Source organism: Hyperolius riggenbachi, chromosome 8 (genome assembly GCF_040937935.1).
Source record: "Hyperolius riggenbachi isolate aHypRig1 chromosome 8, aHypRig1.pri, whole genome shotgun sequence".
Taxonomy (NCBI): domain Eukaryota; kingdom Metazoa; phylum Chordata; class Amphibia; order Anura; family Hyperoliidae; genus Hyperolius; species Hyperolius riggenbachi.
This window is the reverse complement of record NC_090653.1, coordinates 54868760-54892828: the sequence shown is the minus strand read 5'-3', so window position 1 is coordinate 54892828 and position 24069 is coordinate 54868760. Positions and strand designations below refer to the sequence as shown.

The following is a 24069-nucleotide window of genomic DNA, read 5'->3' as shown; positions in this document are numbered from 1 at the left end:
GTGCGGATAGCATGCTTTGTACCGCCATGCAGTCATAAATGTAATAAAGATAAGAGGTTCCATAAACAAGGACCGGCAACGCTAACCCAGCAGCAGCAGCAGCAGCACACGTGATGGAACAGGAGGAGGCGCAGGAGGAGAAGGCCACGCTTTGTGAGACACAACAACCCAGGCCTTGCATGAGGACAAAAAGCGTGCGGATAGCATGCTTTTTACCGCCATGCAGTCATAAATGTAATAAAGATAAGTGGTTCAATAAACAGGGACCACGCGGCAACGCTAACCCAGCAGCAGCAGACGTGATGGAACAGGAGGAGGCGCAGGAGGAGAAGGCCACGCTTTGTGAGACACAACAACCCAGGCCTTGCATGAGGGCAAGAAGCGTGCGGATAGCATGCTTTGTACCGCCATGCAGTCATAAATGTAATAAAGATAAGTGGTTCAATAAACAGGGACCACGCGGCAACGCTAACCCAGCAGCAGCAGACGTGATGGAACAGGAGGAGGCGCAGGAGGAGAAGGCCACGCTTTGTGAGACACAACAACCCAGGCCTTGCATGAGGGCAAGAAGCGTGCGGATAGCATGCTTTGTACCGCCATGCAGTCATAAATGTAATAAAGATAAGTGGTTCAATAAACAGGGACCACGCGGCAACGCTAACCCAGCAGCAGCAGACGTGATGGAACAGGAGGAGGCGCAGGAGGAGAAGGCCACGCTTTGTGAGACACAACAACCCAGGCCTTGCATGAGGGCAAGAAGCGTGCGGATAGCATGCTTTGTACCGCCATGCAGTCATAAATGTAATAAAGATAAGTGGTTCAATAAACAGGGACCACGCGGCAACGCTAACCCAGCAGCAGCAGACGTGATGGAACAGGAGGAGGCGCAGGAGGAGAAGGCCACGCTTTGTGAGACACAACAACCCAGGCCTTGCATGAGGGCAAGAAGCGTGCGGATAGCATGCTTTGTACCGCCATGCAGTCATAAATGTAATAAAGATAAGTGGTTCAATAAACAGGGACCACGCGGCAACACTAACCCAGCAGCAGCAGACGTGATGGAACAGGAGGAGGCGCAGGAGGAGAAGGCCACGCTTTGTGAGACACAACAACCCAGGCCTTGCATGAGGGCAAGAAGCGTGCGGATAGCATGCTTTGTACCGCCATGCAGTCATAAATGTAATAAAGATAAGTGGTTCAATAAACAGGGACCACGCGGCAACGCTAACCCAGCAGCAGCAGACGTGATGGAACAGGAGCAGGCGCAGGAGGAGAAGGCCACGGTTTTTGAGACACAACAACCCAGGCCTTGCATGAGGACAAAAAGCGTGCGGATATAGCAGCAATGCTTTTTGCCGCCATGCAGTCATAAATGTAATACAGATGAGAGGTTCAATAAACAGGGACCGGAAACGCTACACCATCCCAGATGTTCATTGGTCATGTTACTTGGTTGGGGTCCTGGAGTGTTGCGTAGTCATTTCCAATCCAGGATTGATTCATTTTAATTTGAGTCAGACGGTCTGCATTTTCTGTAGAGAGGCGGATACGCCGATCTGTGACGATGCCTCCGGCAGCACTGAAACAGCGTTCCGACATAACGCTGGCTGCCGGGCAAGCCAGCACCTCTATTGCGTACATTGCCAGTTCGTGCCAGGTGTCTAGCTTCGATACCCAATAGTTGAAGGGTGCAGATGGATTGTTCGACACAGCTACGTCATCTGACATGTAGTCCTTGACCATCTTCTCCAGGCGATCGGTGTTGGAGGTGGATCTGCACGCTTGCTGTTCAGTGGGCTGCTGCTGCATGGGTGTCAGAAAATTTTCCCACTCCAAGGACACTGCCGATACCGTTCCCTTTTGGGTACTAGCTGCGGCTTGCGTTGTTTGCTGCCCTCCTGGTCGTCCTGGGTTTGCGGAAGTCAGTCTGTCTGCGTACAACTGGCTAGAGGAGGGGGAGGATGTCAATCTCCTCTCTAAAGTCTCCACAAGGGCCTGCTGGTATTCTTCCATTTTGACCTGTCTGACTCTTTCTTCAAGCAGTTTTGGAACATTGTGTTTGTACCGTGGATCCAGAAGGGTATAAACCCAGTAATTAGTGTTGTCCAGAATGCGCACAATGCGTGGGTCACGTTCAATGCAGTCTAGCATGAATTGAGCCATGTGTGCCAGAGTCCTACCAGAATCCTCATCATCCTCTTGTGAGCGTTGTGATAGTTGTTGTGATGCATCATAGTCGTCACCTTCCTCCTGGTCTGCTTCTGCTGACCATTCGCGTTGAATTGTGGAAGTCCAACGTGCACCGCTCTGGCCCTCGTCAGTGGTGGCATGAAATTCCTGCTCCAACTCCAGCTGTTCCTCCTCCTCTTCTTCGTCATAGCTGCTGGGGCCAGCGTTCCCTGAGGCGGATGGCCTGATGTTGGTACCATCACGCTGATCGTTTTCTCCTTCAGATTCCCCCAGTTGCATCATGACAGCTGTTTCCTTGATTTTTAACATCGACCTCTTCAGTAAACACAGCAGTGGTATGGTAATGCTGACTGAAGAGTTGTCACTGCTCACAAGCAACGTGGATTGCTCAAAATTTTGGAGGACTTGGCAGAGGTCCAACATGTTGGCCCAATCGGATCCACAGAAGCTTGGCAGCTGTCCGGATGCGCCTCGGTACTGCGCCGTCATGTACTGGACCACTGCACTCTTCTGCTCACAAAAGCGTGCTAGCATGTGCAGCGTAGAATTCCAGCGCGTAGGGACATCACACAGCAAGCGATGGTGGGGGAGATTGAAGCGCTCCTGCATCTTGGCGAGTGCCCCCGAAGCAGTACTGGAATTTCTACAATGTTTGGCCACTCGACGCACCTTCAACAGAAGATCGGCCACGCCTGGGTATGTCCTCAGGAACCGCTGAACTACTAGGTTCATCACGTGCGCCAGGCAAGGGATGTGTGTCAGCTTAGCCAACCTTAAAGCGCGAATGAGATTACTCCCATTATCACACACAACCATGCCCGGTTTCAGGTCCAGCGGTGCCAGCCACAAATCCGTCTGTTCCTTTATTCCCCTCCAAATTTCCTCCCCTGTGTGCTGCTTATCCCCAAGGCAGATCAGCTTCAGCAACGCTTGCTGACGCATGCCAACAGCTGTGCTGCACTGCTTCCACGATCCTACTGCTGCTGGGTTAGCGTTTCCGAAAGAGGTACAGCTTTGAGATGCGTTGGAGGAGAAGGAGTCAGAGAGGTAGGTGCTGCTGTTGTTATCCAGTGGGAGGGACGGCGGTGCAGCTGTTTGCGGCGTGGGCAACACCCGCGCCGTAGCAGGTGAGGAATCGCTGCCAGGCTCCACAAGGTTCACCCAGTGCGCGGTAAGGGAGATGTATCGACCCTGGCCGAACGCACTCGTCCAGGTGTCAGTGGTGAGGTGAACCTTGCAGGCAACGGCATTCTTCAAGCTTCGGGTTATTTTGCTGACCACGTGCTCATGCAACTCAGGCACTGCAGAGCGCGCAAAGTGGTAGCGGCTGGGAACCACGTAACGTGGGATGGCCACTGACATCATGCCCTTGAAGCTGTTTGTCTCCACCACTCGATATGGCAGCATTTCGCAGGCCAGAAGCTTGGCTATGCTGGCTGTTACTGCCACGGCCCGGGGGTCATTTGCTGGCAATTTCCTCTTGCGCTCAAACATCTCCGACACAGACAACTGAACCGTAGCGCTGCACACGGAAGGGCTGTTGGTTGTTGTGTTTGATGAACACTGGGAGACCTCAAGAGCACTACTCCGGAAAGTGACAGTGTCAGCGTCGTCTGATGTTTGTGAATGTTGTGAACCACGCAATGGCTGGGCTACTGCTGCTGCTGAGGCGGGTCTGGTGGTGAGTCTGGTGAACCCAAGGGAGGCAGTGTTGCTGGTACCCTGTCCTGCCGCGTTTGCCCACAGAGTGGGATGTTTGGATAGCATGTGGCGGCTCATGCTGGTGGTGGAGAGGTTGTTAATACTTTTCCCCCTGCTCAGGCGAGTCTTGCACACCTTGCAAATCGCCATGGTAACATCCTCAGTGCAGTCTTCAAAGAAAGCCCAGACTTTGGAGCACCTGCCTCCTTGCTGGCGATTTCTGTTTCCTCCTCTTTTGCCTCTCACTCTAACTTCCACGCTTGTGGTGCCTGAAATTGCGCGCCGCCTACCTTGTGGCACAAGGCGAACTCGTGCAGCAGTGGGTTCTTCAACAGACTCATCTGTGCTGCTGCTACGACGGCGATGTTCTCGTTCACAAATAAAATCTGGGTCTCTGTCCACATTGTCCATACCCTCCTCTTCCATCTCCTCAAACTCGTCATATGTCATTGTGGGGGGCCGCCGCCGTGGAGTAGAGCTCCCCAGAACAACCTCTGCGCAGCTCACTCCAACGTCGTCTTCCAGATCTTGTCGGCCGACCTCCTGCAATTGCAACCCCTCCTGCCCAACTTGCTCTGGGATTTGGGTTTCCGAGTCCTCCTCGGACTCGCCTTGTATTTCAGTGCGCGGTGCATTTCCCACAGTTAATGGTTGTGAATCCGGGCACAACATTTCTGGCTGTTCCTCCATTGACCTTTCATAGGTGGAAGTTTGTTGGGCTGGGAATAGCTCCTGCGAATACCCCATTGTGTCCTGAGGTAATTCATAGGACTGGTTATCTGGCAGTTGTGTGCGTGGTGTCGCTGCCGGTTGTGTCAGCTTTGTGCCCACTGGCTCCTTGTAACTGGCTGAGGACTCGGACCTCGTGCGTGATGTGCTGGTGCTGCTTAACCCACTGCTGGACGCTTGAGAGGTCATCCAAGTAATTATCTGGTCCTGTTCTTTTGGATTTGTGAGGGTTGTTGTCCTGGACAACATGGGCGGTATTGAGTGGGTTTTCTTGGGTGCTCCCCTGTGGCCTGTACGTGAACCGTCAGGGGAAACACCTCTTCCCTTGCCCCTTCCTCTTTCACCGGATTTCTTCCTCATTTCACTTATCCTTACAGTACACGCTGACTGGCAGCAGTACAGTGGCAGTACAGAAATGCTATACAGTACCACTATTCCCAGCAGCGACACAGAGCACAATGCTATACAGTGGCGGGTGAGCGGTGTACTACTGTTCCCAGGCCCAGCAGACACAGAGTGGAAGTAAACACAATGCTATATAGTCTGGCTGAGCGGTGTACACAGAGTGGCAGTACACACAATGCTATATAGTCTGGCTAAGCCGTGTACACAGAGTGTCAGAAAACACAATGCTATATATAGCGTGGCTGAGCGAGGTGCACAGTGGCAGTACACACAATGCTATATTAGTCAGGCTAAGCCGTGTACACAGAGTGTTAGAAAGCACAATGCTATATATAGCGTGGCTGAGCGAGGTGCACAGTGGCAGTACACACAATGCTATATAGTCAGGCTAAGCCGTGTACACAGAGTGTCAGAAAACACAATGCTATATATAGCGTGGCTGAGCGAGGTGCACAGTGGCAGTACACACAATGCTTTATAGTCAGGCTGAGCCGTGTACACAGAGTGTCAGTAAACAATGGTATATAGTCTGGCTGAGCGGTGTACACAGAGTGTCAGTAAACAACGGTATATAGTCTGGCTGAGCGGTGTACACAGAGTGGCAGTAAACACAATGCTATATATAGCGTGGCTGAGCGAGGTGCACAGTGGCAGTACACACAATGCTATATAGTCAGGCTAAGCCGTGTACACAGAGTGTCAGAAAACACAATGCTATATATAGCGTGGCTGAGCGAGGTGCACAGTGGCAGTACACACAATGCTTTATAGTCAGGCTGAGCCGTGTACACAGAGTGTCAGTAAACAATGGTATATAGTCTGGCTGAGCGGTGTACACAGAGTGTCAGTAAACAACGGTATATAGTCTGGCTGAGCGGTGTACACAGAGTGGCAGTAAACACAATGCTATATATAGCGTGGCTGAGCGAGGTGCACAGTGGCAGTACACACAATGCTATATTAGTCAGGCTAAGCCGTGTACACAGAGTGTCAGAAAACACAATGCTATATATAGCGTGGCTGAGCGAGGTGCACAGTGGCAGTACACACAATGCTATATACAGCGTGGCTGAGTGAGGTGCACAGTGGCAGTACACACAATGCTATATATAGCGTGGCTGAGCGAGGTGCACAGTGGCAGTACACACAATGCTATATTAGTCAGGCTAAGCCGTGTACACAGAGTGTCAGAAAACACAATGCTATATATATAGCGTGGCTGAGCAAGGTGCACAGTGGCAGTACACACAATGCTATATATATAGCGTGGCTGAGCGAGGTGCACAGTGGCAGTACACACAATGCTATATATAGCGTGGCTGAGCGAGGTGCACAGTGGCAGTACACACAATGCTATATATAGCGTGGCTGAGCGAGGTGCACAGTGGCAGTACACACAATGCTATATTAGTCAGGCTAAGCCGTGTACACAGAGTGTCAGAAAACACAATGCTATATATATAGCGTGGCTGAGCGAGGTGCACAGTGGCAGTACACACAATGCTATATATAGCGTGGCTGAGCGAGGTGCACAGTGGCAGTACACACAATGCTATATATAGCGTGGCTGAGCGAGGTGCACAGTGGCAGTACACACAATGCTATATATAGCGTGGCTGAGCGAGGTGCACAGTGGCAGTACACACAATGCTATATTAGTCAGGCTAAGCCGTGTACACAGAGTGTCAGAAAACACAATGCTATATATATAGCGTGGCTGAGCGAGGTGCACAGTGGCAGTACACACAATGCTATATATAGCGTGGCTGAGCGAGGTGCACAGTGGCAGTACACACAATGCTATATATAGCGTGGCTGAGCGAGGTGCACAGTGGCAGTACACACAATGCTATATATAGCGTGGCTGAGCGAGGTGCACAGTGGCAGTACACACAATGCTATATTAGTCAGGCTAAGCCGTGTACACAGAGTGTCAGAAAACACAATGCTATATATATAGCGTGGCTAAGCGAGGTGCACAGTGGCAGTACACACAATGCTATATATAGCGTGGCTGAGCGAGGTGCACAGTGGCAGTACACACAATGCTATATATAGCGTGGCTGAGCGAGGTGCACAGTGGCAGTACACACAATGCTATATTAGTCAGGCTAAGCCGTGTACACAGAGTGTCAGAAAACACAATGCTATATATATAGCGTGGCTGAGCGAGGTACACAGTGGCAGTAAACAATGCTATATATAGTGTGGCTGAGCGAGCGGTGTACTACTGTTCCCAGCAGCGACACACAATGACTGGGGGGGACCCTGGCTAGCGTGGCTGGAGAGCGAACTACCCTGCCTGCCTAACCAAAGCTAAACCCACAGACAAATGGCGGAGATATGACGTGGTTCGGGTATTTATTTACCCGAACCACGTGACCGTTCGGCCAATCAGAGCGCGTTCGGGCCCGAACCACGTGACCCGTTCGGCCAATCACAGCGCTAGCCGAACGTTCGGGGAACGTTCGGCCATGCGCTCTTAGTTCGGCCATGTGGCCGAACGGTTTGGCCGAGCACCGTCAGGTGTTCGGCCGAACTCGAACATCACCCAATCAGGGTGATGTTCTGCAGAACCCGAACAGTGGCGAACACTGTTCGCCCAACACTAGCTCTGTGCTGCCAGCCTCTGACTCCTGGTGCATGTCATGTGATCGGGAGCTGGAGGATGGGAGCATAGAGCAAGTGGCTACAGGAAGGGAAAGGAGACCCAAAGCAGTGTGGACCATGTAAATACTACAGTGCTTCCTGTGCTACTCTGCAAAAGGAGATGGGATGAAATTACTGGCCAATACATGTGCAGGTGGTGGATTCGGAATGACTAGCCACTACACATGGTGGAGAGGGGTGTACAGGGGCCCCATGATAGTTTTCTGGGGAGGGGGGGGGGGCGTTTTTTATTTTTTTATGCCTTTACCAAAAATGTAGATAGCTGGCATACTTCATGGAGCCAATGATTTTTGAGCTGGTCGGTTTTGATTCAGAAAAAAAAATGTGATAGGGTAGTCTCCTGCACAGACATTGCAAGCCCCAAAGATCAGTGGCATGTGCCCTGGATATATTCTGGGGTGCCCCAGGCAGGGTCAGCTGTGATGTCCCAATAGCGGGCATGCTGAGAGCTGTGGTGCATCAATCAGGGATGTGCTGGGTGCCTCTATGTGGGCATACTGAGTGCTGTGGTGCCATGCTGGGCACTGTAATGCCTTTATGGGGGCATGCAGGGGGCTGTGTGTGTGGGAGTTGTGGTGCCTCAATGTGAGGCCCATGGGAGCATGGGAGGGAGTGCACTAGAAGGTCAGGGAATGCTATGGGGGAACTGCCAGATAACCTGGTGGCAGGCCAGCCCACCCAGCAGCAAGCCAGACTATTATACAGGACACACATGGCACGGGGAAACCTGTGATGAAGAGAGATGAGACATTTACACAAAACTGGAACATCTTTGAATAGGAGAAATTACTGAAAAACTGAGTATAAAAAGTATAAAATGATAACATAGCCATAAGAAATATACCTCTTAGGGAAAAATACATTATAAAACGTGTCAAGCAAAGACCTCAAAGGATTGGGTGATGTACACCTTGGAAAACAACACAGAGACAACGGGAGCTCAATAATGCAATATGTCCCTTCTTTTTGAGAGGAAAGGGTGTTGTTAGAAATATACTCACAAGGGTGAGTCTCATGAGGGGCAACCAACTGAATGAAGCAGGTGGAGAACACAAACCCGTCTCCACTCGGGAACCTCCAGGGATGGCTGGATGCAAGGTGGTCACAATCTTGGAAAAAAAAGAAAACTGGTACTAACAGTGTCAAGGCCACTGTAGACCGTAACTTCCTTCCCCTTCTAGGACGCAGGGGAGGTGAGCTAGTACAACAAGGGTGAAGTCACAAAGCTCGGGTTCTCCAAGCTTAGTGGCTTGTTTAACCCCGCACTGTTATTGGCCTAATGAAGTGGGCGTGTACCCATGAAAAGCGTTGTTTGTACAAATAAAAATGCATATTTTTTTCAAATTGATTATGTCATCTTGAGAGGTAAGCCACTTGTACTATTTTCGATTTTAACTGTTTTTAACTCAGTTTTATCTCACCTTGGGCACCTCTTCACCTTTGCCGTGCAAGCAAAGACCTGCTTATTCTATAAACATATTGCCTAAAATTTCACTATTCTTTCACCTGAAGCAATCAAAGATAATCTTTTTGGGTGACGAAATTCTAGTGTGTTTACAGGAAGTATGTATAGCTAATAAAAAGAAATGTTTTTCAACTGGCATTTGCTGTGACATCTACTTGACACCTACTTTATATACATCTAGAAGTTCACACGTACCAACTTGAATTAATGGATTCCTCTGGCAAAGGTTTCATTACAGCAGCTAATATTAGACCCAAGGGGCTCGATTCACAAAGCGGTGATAACCCAGTTATCACGCCTAAAAGACTTTAGGCGTGATGACCTTTTCACCACTGAGTTATCACCGATTTTTCCTGCTCTTCGCGCGAAGTTACCGCGCGTAAGCGCGTTCGCGCGTACGCGCATGAGTGCGCGCGCAAAGTCCCATAGGGCTTAATGGGAGCTTCGCGCGAAGCGTCGGGTGTTGCGCGCGCACTTACGCGCGTACGCGCGTACGCGCGTACGCGCGGCAACTTCGCGCGAGTTTCTTCTTATCATGCCTAAAGTGACTTTAGGCGTGATAAGGGCCTTTTCACCACGGTGCTAACACTTTGCACCGCTTGGTGAATCGAGCCCAAGGTGTGGTGATATAGCTTTTTGCCACACCAAACATTGTGCCTATCAAATCATCAGGTTCCTACACTACATTAAAGTCGTAAGAGCAGAAACTTTTTCTGAACTCTGTCCTGACCGATAACACCAATTTATTGCATTATGGGAAGTAATGATACAGTGCTATGGGCAAAATTTCACAATCCAGAGTGAGCCGAGCTCCTTCCAGCAGCTTCTCCTGCATCACATTCACATCTATTCCCTCCTTCTCTGACTGATTGCCAGTGGAAATTGAGATGGAAGTTAAGCAGAGAGGGTGAAAAAAAAGTTCCACTCCCACCATAACATAGCATAATTTGCAGGAGAAGGAGGATCCGCAGACACAGTGGGATAGATAAAAGCTGGTACACTTTATTGGAAAAACCACATACAACGACATGAAAAGTGTACCAGCTTTTATCTATCCCACTGTGTCTGCGGATCCTCCTTCTCCTGCTGTTACTTATGGTTTGGCTAACCCGTTCTTGCACCAGTGGGTAGTTTTTTCATGGAGGTTTCAGAGTTTGTTTCCTACCAACAATAGCATAATTTGAATGTATCATAATGTGCAATGTAAGATGATGTTTTGGAAGTAAGGACAGCTTGATACTCTTTTCAGCTTAAATCTCGATCACTACGGAATCTGAAGAAGAAGAAAAAAAAAAATAGCCTGGTCACTAGGGGGTGTGAGTCTATGGTTCTGAAGTGGTTAAAGGCACATTCTGTGTGAATTATATCTTCAGCACAGATACGCAGGAGCTGAAAACTGTATGCGAAGGAGACATCAGCAGGAAGACTTGACACACCTCTGCTACACCTATAGCCACACCCTAAACTCATGTGAGAAGCACACAGTCCATCACTCCTTCCAAAAAGTGGCCATGGTATGAGATGTCTCATATGCTATTAACTTTTTTACTTAGTTTTCTTAGTTTTCTCCAAGTTGATATTTTTACACATTGGTAATAAAATGCCTTTTAAGCCACCAGGAAACAAGAAAATACATTGAATAATGTTGGCAGTACTTTTCACCTACTTTTTGTTTCAATTACAAAGTGCTGAAAAGTTATTTTAAACAGATAATTAAAAAATATATCATCGGAGAAAACTTAGGAGAAAAATGTTAATTGCATATGGATCTATGGGTAAAGCCAAATGTACCTCAATCCCCTCTCCTTAAAGACATAATAAGGCCCTAAATACCAAACAGACATATGGGACATAACAAGATATTTTCCACAGTAACCTCTTTGTGGATTATATTTAAGCATAAATATCCCCCACACCATAATTATGCAGCATGTTCCACCCAAGACATATTATTTTGCAGCGTGTTCACCAAACAACATAATTAGCAGCATTTTTCTCAAAAAATTCAGGAAAAGTGTTGGCCCCAGTCAACATAGCTAGGCAGTTTTCTCCCACGAAAAAATAGGCAACAATTTCCCATAAAATAATAAACCAGCATGTTCCCCAAACATATTTAGCTCCAAAGGTTGGATCGGCAACCTTCTATAGTGTGCAAAATTTGGACCAGCTCTGTTAACCTGCAAAGCTCACAATAGCATAGAATAGCTTTAAATCATAGGTGATACACAGGGCCGGAATTCTGCTCTTTACTGCCTAAGGCCAATGTCACCAGCCGCCCCCCTTCAGTATAGGTAGCGAGATGACCCCTATCCCGTTCCCTCCAGTATAGGTAGCCAGGTCAACCCCCCTCCTCTCCCTCCAGTATAGGTTGCCAGATGACCCCTCCCCCCTTCCCTCTAGTATAAGTAGCCTGATGACCCCTTCCCATCCGCCTCCAGTATAGGTAGCCTTATGACTCCCTTAATCCCTCCCTTTCCCACTCCCCCTCTTTCAGTAGTACAGCTCACCTCCACACCGCAGCAGCCATCAGTGTCAATCACTTCTCTGCTTCTCTAAAGTGCAGAAGCTTCCTCTTCCACTCCGTCTCCAATGCTGTCCAAGTCCGTAGCTGCCTGCCACAATGCCAACGTGCTCAGAGAGCAAGGTGGTCACTGCACAGGTGGCTGCTCCTGATCTCCCTGCATTGCAGCATTTGCAAGCTTGCAAATTCTGCACCAGTTTAGCTTGCTGGTTTGGTGCCCTTGCTCCTGTGGTGCCCTAGGCCATGGCCTAGGTGCCCTTGGCCTAAATCCGGCCCTGGTGATGCATGTACAGCAAAAGCCCACTTTTTCTAACTACAGTATATGTACTTCCTCAAGCAACTATAGCTCACAATCTGATCTATAAATCATTCCCCCCACCCTTATACCCTTACATACAACACATCCAGTGTACTAGCCAATTAACATGCCCTGTGCAGCAGCCAATCAAGATCTCCCACTTCACTGTCAGACTTGATGGGGAACCTAAATCTTTCTCACAAATAAATTCCCCAAGGGGACAGTTAAACACATATAGTACCTCCCTTTTATCTTACTAAACACTCCCCAGTCCTGAAAATTCCTCCATGACTCGCAAATCATAGGGAACGCTACCAGTGTATATATTCACCACCAGTGCAGTTTCTAGGTGAAATTTCTCCCAGTGCGAGTGTCAAAAAATACGCCCACCCCCACCCCCTTTACCCCCGCCCGGTTCGAATCCCAGCCAGGGCACTATTTGAATGCTCTCCCTGTGTCTGTGTGGGTTTCCTCTGGGCACTCCAGTTTCCATCAATATCTCAAAAACATACACATAAGTTAATTGGCTTCCTCCTACGAGATTACAATACAAACACTTCACTAAATACATAGACGTAACTATGGCAGGGATTAGATTGTGAGGTCCTATGAGGACAGTCAGTGACACGACTACAGTATGTATGCTGTAATGTGCTGCAGAAGATGTCATTGTTATATAAATACATATTAATATGGGAGGACAGTAGACTATGACTATGGTAGGATTAGATTGTTAGCTCCTGAGGACAGTCAGTACTCTGTAAAGTGCTGCAGAATATATTAGTGCTTTATAAATACATAATATTCAAACAGGGCACACTATGGAGAGGGCGGACAGGCCACACTACGGAGAGGGCGGACAGGCCACACTACGGAAAGGGCGGACAGGGCACACTACGGAGAGGGCGGACAGGGCACACTACGGAGAGGTCGGACAGGGCACACTACGGAGAGGGCGGACAGGGCACACTACGGAGAGGGCAGACAGGGCACACTACGGAGAGGGCGGACAGGGCACACTACGGAGAGGGCGGACAGGGCACACTACGGAGAGGGCGGACAGGCCACACTACGGAAAGGGCGGACAGGGCACACTACGGAGAGGGCGGACAGGGCACACTACGGAGAGGTCGGACAGGGCACACTACGGAGAGGGCGGACAGGGCACACTACGGAGAGGGCGGACAGGGCACACTACGGAGAGGGCGGACAGGGCACACTACGGAGAGGGCGGACAGGGCACACTACGGAGAGGGCGGACAGGCCACACTACGGAAAGGGCGGACAGGGCACACTACGGAGAGGGCGGACAGGGCACACTACGGAGAGGTCGGACAGGGCACACTACGGAGAGGGCGGACAGGGCACACTACGGAGAGGGCGGACAGGGCACACTACGGAGAGGGCGGACAGGACACACTACAGAGAGGGCGGACAGGGCACACTACGGAGAGGGCGGACAGGGCACACTATGGAGAGGGCGGACAGGGCACACTACGGAGAGGGCGGACAGGACACACTACGGAGAGGGCGGACAGGGCACACTACGGAGAGGGCGGACAGGGCACACTATGGAGAGGGCGGACAGAGTAGGTGATGGGAAAGGGTGAGTAGAAAAAAAGAAAGGGCTATAGCCATATGAAATTATATAAAGTACAATCATATGCAGCTAAGTACTAAACTTAAATGTACACACATTTTATCTCCATATATCTATTCCAATGCAATAATATAATTGGGCTACTGCCCTCCTATTGACTCATTGTGAAAAACAATCAAAGCCTGCATCCCCCCACTGTGTCCTTTTGTCACCATCCTCATCTATTCAGGGAGATGTGCAGCTTGATCACAGGAAGAGCAGAGTAGGGAGGATTGCACTGATAGACTGTCAACCAGGCAATCACAGTGCCTGGTATTCCAACAGAGCACATGCTGTCTGCAAAGTCTTCCATGCTTTTACTTTTTACAAGTAGATGCCAGTACACAAGTTTGGCATTGGCGTTATATGACCCCTCTCCCCTGATGTGCGGAGCTGCAGTTTACATTCACTACTTTAATTACTTGTTGGTGCTTCCGGCTTCCTTCTTTTTCCTCCCGAGTATTCAGCTCACATCTGCTCTGCTCTCAATACCTCCGTGTAGCTGAGGGGAGGGGCGGAGCTACAGAACAGTTGACTGACACGGATAAGAGGAAGAGAAAGACAGGCTGCAGTGAGAGTGTGTGACATGAACAGCCGCCCGACTGCCGACTTCTATTAAGAGGGAAATAGTGTGGAGTAGCATGCGGCCATGTGACGTGCACATCAGCAGGAAAAGAAAGCCAGGACTCCTATCGGTGCTGCGCTCTGTACTATCAGCCTGCACCACTCGTCAGGCTTCCTCTAGCAGTCACAATGTCTCCATCCTGCGCCCTCCTTCCTTCACCTGCTGGCCTGCGCTCAGTGCTGTCGCACGGCCCGCACGGTGGTAAAAACGGCCATGTTCACCACCGCATTGACTACAGTAGTATGGTGGTTTACTGGTCCTGCCAGCTTCACGTGGCTTTCCATGGTTGTTTAGTGGTTTCCCTTCCTACCCATAATAGTTCCTGGTAGTCTAGTTAACCTACCATTAACATGTAGCTTTCCTTGGTGGTCTGCGGGTTTTTCCTTGGTGGTCTGCGGGTCCCAATTCCCACTCACAGTAGTCCCTGGTGAAAGTAGCCTAAGTCCCACTGCTGCTAAGTTAGTGTACATTTGGCCCAACCCATGGCCACACTAACGTTTTTCATTTTTTCGCATTCATTTTTTTTTGCAAAAATAATGTTACATTTGGTTTTCCGGCGGAAATGACATTGAAAATCATTTTTTCATAGGTTTGGGATTTTTAGAATTTTGGGCGATACTCTGCTCTAAAAAAAACCCAGTTTTTGGGGGGTTTTTTTTCTTTTTTTTTTTTTTTTTGCGCTTTGCCGCTTTTGTGAATTTTTACACTAAAATAAATGAGTTTGTGTTTTCGGTGTAAAAATATAGATTTGCATATATTGTGAAAATACAATGGGCCTGATTCACAAAGCGGTGCTAACAGTTAGCACGCTGGTGAAAAGCCATTTATAACTCAGTTTAGGCATGATAAGTTTAGGTGTGATAAGTTTAGGCATGATAAGTTTAGGTGTGATAAGTTTAGGCATGATAAGTTTAGGTGTGATAAGTTTAGGCATGATAAGTTTAAGCACCAACTGCTTTGGCACCGCAGTGCACAGCTGATCAAAAGTTTTGCGCTAGCAAAGTCTGGTGCACTTGGCATAGAGCTTTGCCTGCGGGACTTTGCACGCTATCTACACTTGTCTAAACTTAGCATGCCTAAACGTATCACACCTAAACTTATCACGCCTAAACTGGCTTTTTACCAGCGTGGTGCAATGGTTATCACGCCTAAAGTCTCTAACTGGGTTAGCACCGCTTTGTGAATCGAGCCCAATGTATTTTCACACAAAAAAATATGGAAATACAAAATGCCATTTTTTAATGCGAAAATGACATCGGCAAAAATGTGCAAGCAACACTGCTATGTACAGGCTGAGGCTGGACTTACAAACAGCCTAGGGTAATGGAACCTGTTTGTAAGTAGTAGATTGACTATACTGACAAAACTAACAGCTGTAATAGGCTACACCAAAAAAAAACAATCCACAGAAATGGGACATTGACGGACATTGAGGTGAAAATCTCAGAAATGAAGTCTAGTATTCAGGAATTAGATTCCACGAAATTAAGAATTGGAGAAACAAATGAAGGAAGGTGTGGCTAAGTTAGAGAAAACTATTATGAAGATTAGGAAAATCAAGTACCAGAGAGACCTGGAGGACTATAAGACTGAGACAGTTTATGAGTAGGGGAGGTGGTCTACTAAATCTAGACGTACCCCGAGACGAATTCTAAAACGCCAAGATCCCGCCACCCTGCGAGTGGTAGACTGGTATCGTTTAGCTATCCCGAAGCGTGAGACGCTGCATCAGATGCCTCCGGCATCTCGGGCGGCCATCGATCATCGGCTGCGTCTGTATTCTCGGGAGATGAGGCCCATAGCCAGAGCGGTGCTGTGGTTGCCCCTTTAGACAGGGAGAGGATCTCATACTATCGACTTCCAAAGGTGAAACCATGCAAAAAGAAAAAGAAATCGGGACATTCCGAAGAAGGACTAGAAGGGCGGGGAGGAGATCTCGTGGGCGGGGCCCAAAGATGATACCCACAGAGGGACAGAAAGAAGAAATAAATAATGTGATAAATTTATCCAATTATATCCTTAGTGAGCACGAGTGCTTGGTTCTGTCGCGTGGTTTATCCTTTGCTCCCGCCAGACACTTGACCTTTTTGGTACATTGGTGACTTGACTTGAACAGGTTCACACGTAGCATCATGTTTAAGAAACATTTTTCCAAAGATTGATTGCAGGGATAGTGGGGCCTGTCCATGTCCGTCAGGGGAGGTCGAAGTGTCTGGTGGCCTCCTTACATTCAAGGACTTACAGATTGGCCTTCAATTGGACCAATTACAAGCAGAATTTAGTGGCTTAGTACGGAAGGAAGATATACACCTAAATAGATTTGTTAATAAGTCCTTCTATCTGATACAGGCCCAAACGCGTCCGTTCGAGACCTTCCAGGAATTGGGGTAGAGGGATATGACGCATCTTAGCAATGAGTGTAGATCGCGGAGGCCCCGGAATGTGTCCCCGGGGGAGAGGGCTGCAATCGCTTCCCTTAAAGCTAATAAGGATATAGTTATCAGGAATGCTGACAAAGGGGAAGCGGTTGTGGTCCTCAACTCTGGGGATTACAGGCAGGAGGCTTTACACCAACTTTCAGATCAAGATACATATTGCAGGCTGTCCGCAGATCCCACCTTCAGGTTCAAGCAGGAATATGACAGGCTGATAACGCATGGAGTGTCCTTGGGCGTAATTGATGCCAAGATTGCAGATTTCCTAACAGTCTTTAGACCGAGAGTGGCTGTGTTACACCATCTTTCAAAGGTACGTAAGGAGGGCCCTGTATTGGGTCGGCCTATAGTAACTGGCATAGGTTCCCTCAATGAACGCCTAGGGAAGTGGTTGGACAGACATTTGCAGTCCCTGGTCCATAGACGTCCGGGGTATCTTAGGAACACTAAGCATGTATTGCAACAACTTGAGGGAGTCAAATGGGACACTAACTACAAATGGGACACCTTGGATTCCAGTCTGGTACATAATGTTACTTTGGAAGTATTACAATACCATCTTGATCGTTATAGCGACTACAATCGGGGCTTAAAATATTTTATTGTGGAGGCAGTATCTTTTGTCTTGTCACATAATTATTTTTTGTTCAATGGGGATTTTTTTTTTACAGAAACGGGGAGTCTCAATGGGGGCCCGCTTCTCACCTTCTTTAGCTAATTTGTTTCTCGGTTTTTGGGAAGAAAAGGTTTCAGGGCATGTATTTTGGTATGGTTGCTATATCGACGATTTGGTAATGATTTGGACAGGACAGGTTACGGACTTTGAGCAGTTTGTCTCCTATATGAACAGCAATAGTTTCAATCTCCATTTTACTTTTGCCATACACCCCACTTCTATGGTCTTTCTGGATCTTCAGTTGGAGGGAACTTTGGGTATGGTCACCACCACCGTAAGTTGTGCAGTGGGAATTCTACCTTGTTGGCCAGTAGTTGCCACCCCAACCACACTATTCGGGGCATCCCCACTGAGGAGATCACGAGAATTGTGAGGAACTGTTCTAATCCTGATCGCTTGCCTAATGAGATCAGCAAGACAGAGATTAGACTGTTCCAGTGAGGGTACTCCCAGCAATACGCTAAAAGATCTAAAGGCAAGGTATTGGTAAAGGGGAGATCCGCTCTTCTGGCCAACAATAGGCGGACAGTGGAGGATGGTGGTGGTGATTTCATTTTGTTTTCTATAGCCTTCAGTATGGAATATTCCTCTGTGGTCAAGATTATTAGAACCCATTTGCCTGTATTATTTGCGGATCCAGAGATAGCAAAGATAGTGGAGGGTAAATGCAGAGTTGTTAGTATACGAGCACCCACACTGGGAGACATTTGTGGTGCAACCAACGTACTGCTTTCTACCAGGGCCGGTTCAAGTAACAATTGGGCCCTAGGGCAAAATTATCCTGGGGGCCCCCCAACAGACACCCCCGACCAAAAAGCGTCATTAGAGGCCCTTTGTTGCAGCCAAATTTCCCTCCTGGGCCCCCTAGCTGGCTGCTGACCCTCCCCCAATCACCTCCCAACTTAACAGACTCTGCAGAGTCCCTTGGGGGCCCCTACAGGCTCTATGGCCCTGGGGCAATTGCCCATTTTATCCTATGGTAGCTCCGGCCCTGGTTTCTACATAAATTGCAATTTATGAGGTACACTACACCCTTTGTGTAATGAAAAAGAGAAATGGAAAGAGAAATGACTGAGATCCCCATCATGGCAGGAATGGAAGTGCTTAGCAACATTGGAAGGGTTCAAGCAGTTAACATTGGCAGCACCACAATAATGTTCCGCGATCTCAGTCATTTCTCTTTCCAGGATTTAGAGAGGTTTTACTTGAACAGCAGGGGTGGGGACTTAGAAAAGAAATTATTAGAACATGAAGTATGGTGGATCTTTAACTTGGGCACTAGGGAATGCAAGGGATTGAACCACAGATGTGATGTTAATCTATTTGTCTGAACTCCACATGCAGATTTAATGTGAGGTCTTAGGGCTCGTTTCCACTATCGCGAATCTGCATGCGTCCAACGCATGCAGATCCGCACATGTAATACAAGTGGATGGGCCTGTTTCCACTGTAGCGTTGTTGAGGTGCGTTTTTTTCAGCGTGAAAAAAACGCACAAAAGAGCCAACGATTTCGCCTGTGTCGGGAATCCGTGCGAATCGCCGCTAATGTATTTAATAGTAAAAATGCATGCGTTTGTTACATGCGTTTTTACCCGCGATTTCGCGTGCGATTTCGCACCTTTTTCAATTTTATTTAGCCCTGGCAGTGTCATGGTTAATTTCGCATGGCACCCTGCCATGCGAAATCGCAGGCGAAATCGCAGGTAAAAACGCATGTGGAAACGCATCCGCATGCGTTTTTACAAGCGTCGGAATGCGGCCGAAATCGCGTCGCAACAGTGGAAACAAGCCCTTAGGAAGGGTCTCTCTGGTACTTCGTATGATGTTTACAGGTTGCCCTGTTTTGCTGCACAATATCTGTGCTCAACTGGTGATGGTTAGGAGTTAATGTGCCTTCATATTGCTCATATTTCCCTGACATATGGGATAGCTTCAGTTCTAGTGCTCAGGGTGGGGTCATTTATATCTACTAAACCCCCCCCTCCCCCTTTTTATGCGATCTTATGTTTTGGGGTTATGATATTATTAGGTTGGCTCTACTTTATTGTTGTCTTCTAACCACTTGAGGACCACAGTGCTGAACCCCCCTAAAGACTAGGCCATTTTTTGAGAAATTAGCCACTGCAGCTTTAGGGCAAGCTGCAGGGCCGCACAACACTGCACACAAGTGATTCCCCCCCCCCCCTTTCTCCCCACCAACAGAGCTTCCTGTTGATGGGGTCTGATTGTACCCCCTGTGTCTATTTTTTTCTATAAATATTTTTATTATTCATTTTTAAATAAAAATGCTTATTTATCCCCTCCCTCCCCACAGCCAGCCAATCATGGCGATTGGCTGTCATAGGCATCAGCCTATGAGAGCCAATCGCTCTCTAGTGCCCCAGTGTTTGCAGATCGCAGAGCTGTACAGCCCTATTAGACGATGGTTTTGCCATCTAACAGTCTCCCGAAGGCAGGGCGGAGACTACCTCCCAAGCAGGGAGGTCTTGGGTCTGCCTCCGCGGTCACGCCCATTGGCGTGACGCTGTCTTCATGTAGTTAATGTGATTTTATGTATGTGTGTTCATGTAAACCATTGTGCAATACACTGGAGCCCACTTTCCTTCCACCAAGGGTCATTCCCCTTTAAGATTGTTACATCCCCTGTGTAGGTGTGGTGGATGGGGGGGGGGCTGTTCTCTGGGTATTTAAGACTAACCAGAGCATGTCACAATAGCTACGACTAAGGACCCGGTAGGGTCAGAAATGCGTCAGCTTGCACGCTGCCCTGTTTTGCTATTTTTATTTTTATATGATTACCAAATAAAAGGATTTATGGTTTTATTCTATGGAAGGTGTGCAGAGGAATTTTTGAATAGAAATGGGACATAATTCAGCTACATGAATCAAAGTCTAAACAATGGCTATCATTCATAAAGCATTTCCGCATGCGGAAATGCTAAAAACAGCTGACTTTACCGACCACTCGGCAAAGTCAGCATTCATAAAGGCTCTTTCCGCATGAAAAAATGACACTAACGAGCAGAGTGATAAATCACCGCCTTGTGCGGTGATTATCGGAACAAATGTAGCAAAATGTTCATTCATGAAGAACACCGCAAGCGGTGTCAGGTCGGGAAGTCCCGCTCCCTCTGATGTGGCGATACCAATGCAAGTGAATGGAGACACACAGACCTCCCAGGCAGCTGCAGCAGAGCGGAACACGGAGAAATGTATCAACTCTGCAGCTTCCGTGTCTCCACCTGCCTACCGCCTGCCTATCGCCAGCCTAGTTCGGGGAATCTCCGCAGTGCTACCGCACATGGATACTTTTCTGTGAATGCCCACCCAGAAGTCTAAAATACCGCCAGCGGTGTTTTCCCGCACTGATTCCCCTTACCGACAGCCTCTTTATGAATGATAGCCAATGTGTTCTACCTTTGTGAGTTATTTTGTTTTCATTATGGTTATACTGTGTGGACTTACTGCCTCCCTGTGGATCACAGCTGTATTGCAACAAAATATATACGATTTGCATTTATTTCTACTTGGTGTAATTGCCTTCTTAAAACAGAAGGAAATTTGCAATAATTCACTTATAAATGAACATTTGTGGTTACCCACAATGCGCTATTACTAAACATGCAAATTATCCCTTTTTGCCCTTAAGCCAAGCAAGCATCCAGAACCGCTAGTGTATAGCAAGCCTATAGCTTTAAGTTTTACACAGCCATATCAAACCCACATGTAGACAGCCTGCTTCAGACTTTTGGTTCTCATCAGTAGATGGCAGGGATTGATATGGCTGTATGAGATAGGGCTTGGACCAGTACAACAGAGTAACCAAGCAGCTCAGGGTGACCCAAACTACTAGGAATGTATAGGGGGATAAAAGGGACCAAAAAGCCCTCCTACTAAAAAAGTAAACCTTGGTGTAATTGCCTTCTTAAAACAGAAGGAAATTTGCAATAATTCAATTATAAATGAACCTTTGTGGTTACCCACAATGCACTATTACTAAATATGCGAATTATCCCTTTTCCTCTCTCATTTATTTCTACCATATGGGGATCAAGCTAAAATTTGTGTGATAGGATCGCCATCATGTGGTAATAGTTCAAATTGCAGCATTTTGCCTTATCTACTGATATAAATCCATATACATTATTATTAAATGTATTTTATTTCAGTGGCCACTTCTAACAGTTTCATAAATGACCTGCATCCTATTTACACCCTACAATAGTTTTGAAACACATATTCCCTGCTGCAATTTGTTCGTGGAGCTCTGACTGAGCTTTGGGATGGATGTGCGCATACTGTTTGCTAGGCAGGAGGGTGGCTTAATCTTCCATTCCCCTGGTTCCTGCAGGGACCTATGCAAAATACAGCAAAGGATACTGGGAGGGGGCGTCGCCCGCATACCACAGCTCTCTTGAGTCTTGGCAGTAGGATACTGCTATTATCTCCCACAATGCATCAAGGTTCACAGACAGGAAGCTGTCTGGGCCATGGCCCTGACATCACATTGTGGAAGGGGTTTCCCCACAATATCTGCTACACAGCATCCCTGATGATCAGTTCAATAAAAGGTAAAGATTTCTCGTGGGAAAGGGGGTATCGGCGGCTGATTGGGATGAAGTTCAATCCTGGGTTAAAGTTCCTCTTCAAAGAATTTACCTCCCTTTTTAAACACTGAGGGGTCTGTCTAAGCAAAAGGGTGATCAATTTAACAGCAAATAAATTCTGTTATTTACATGGAAACAATGAAACTTTTCAACAGCCAGACCGGCTTTACCTCACAGGAGCCTATAGGCAGAGATGTCCTGGAACTCTAGACAAAAAAAAAAACACATATATCCAGGCACAATCGCCTCTAGTTAGGACAAGTTATTAAGGAAAGGAAAGTGCTGAAGGGGGTGTGGCCAGAAAACAGCAAAAATCTATTAACCCTTCGCACTCTCGCATGCAAATGTTCAAACAAATGCATTCACAGATTCACTCATCCAGGCACAACTGTTATCCCTACAGCTAAGTTAAAAGCCGGGGTCTTAGTTCACAGAAGAATGCATTCTTATGCTTAGTCACCTATACTGCGTAGAAGTACCCAGGTAAACATAGGTGTCCTAACTCTGGCCCTGTAACATGCATAGTGCAGACATGCAAACACATTCATTACATGAAACCTATCTAAGGATTAGGAGCACACATCCTGATGTCCTCTCCTTATTTAATGTCCTAACTAGAGGTGATTGTGCCTGGATATATGTGTTTTTTTTCTTGTTACTGACTAGTGTTGGGCGAACAGTGTTCGCCACTGTTCGGGTTCTGCAGAACATCACCCTGTTCGGGTGATGTTCGAGTTCGGCCGAACACCTGATGGTGTTCGGCCTTTTAAGTTCGGGTTCGCCCTGAACTACTAATTGGCCGCCGAATAGTGCCCTGTTCGGCCGAATACTGCCCCCCTATGGGGTCGCAGGCATAAGGGGGGAGCATGCCCCGATCGCGGGGGGGGGGGGGTCGGAAATACCCCCCACCCCCTCCGCTAGCGCTCCCCCCTCTGCCCGCTTCCCCATACAAAAGTTTCAGGAAGTACCGGTCCGGTGGTAGTGGGTGGCTAGCAGTGGGCGGCACTGTGAAGTGAGTGACTGAGGAGGAGGAGTCCGGAGAGTGACGCGTTGAGGGAGGCCGGGCAGCGGGCGGTTCAGCAGTAGTACCGTACTACTGCTGAACCGCCCGCTGCCCGGCCTCCCTCAACGCGTCACTCTCCGGACTCCTCCTCCTCAGTCACTCACTTCACAGTGCCGCCCACTGCCAGCCACCCACTACCACCGGACCGGTACTTCCTGAAACTTTTGTATGGGGAAGCGGGCAGAGGGGGGAGCGCTAGCGGAGGGGGTGGGGGGAATTTCCGACCCCCCCTGCGATCGGGGCATGCTCCCCCCTTATGCCTGCGACCCCATAGGGCCCCCAAAAGCGGGATGTTCAGGGAGTTTGGGGTTCGGCCCGAACATGCCGAACATTGCGGCCATGTTCGGCGAACTTTCCCGAACCCGAACATCCAGGTGTTCGCCCAACACTATTACTGACCCCTGTGGCAAGGGTTTTAATTCAGTGCACTCCCTCCTTCCCCTGTATGTGTTTTTTTTGTCAGCATGCACACAGCTTATGCTGGTGTATGTGCATAGTGCGCATGGATACATTACGTTAGCCCCCTTGTGTGATTGGTAAGATGCACTGTTCGTCCCAGGAGAGGACGTCAGGATGTGTGCTCCTAATCCCTAGATAGGTTTGATGTAATGAATGTTTGCATGTCTGCACTATGCATATAACAGGGCCAGAGTTAGGACACCTATGTTTACCTGGGTACTTCTGCGCAGTATAGGTGACTAAGCATAAGAATGCATTCTTCTGTGAACTAAAACCCCGGCTTTTAACTTAGCTGTAGGGATAACAGTTGTGCCTGGATGAGTGAATCTGTGAATGCATTTGTTTGAGCATTTGCATTCGAGAGTGCGAAGGGTTAATAGATTTTTGCTGGAACTCTAGACTACTTCACCCTGAGACTCTGGTGAATATCATCTGGTGATGATGGGGGGGGGGCAATTGTGGAGGGGAGGGAGCAGCCTTTCCATCATCAGGCGCCTGTAGGCTCATGCCTACAGTGCCTTGTGGTAAATTCGGCCCTGCCCACCGCCACATTTTATAAGAATGATGATAAATGATCACGGCTTTA

General features: G+C 48.2%; 1 long non-coding RNA gene across 1 annotated transcript in view; it reads right to left on the bottom strand.

Annotated features, from left to right (window-relative positions):
- LOC137528165 (uncharacterized) overlaps positions 1-24069 on the bottom strand; it is a 93835-nt gene that overhangs the window by 13821 nt on the left and 55945 nt on the right. The gene's annotated exons all lie outside the window — the stretch shown is intronic.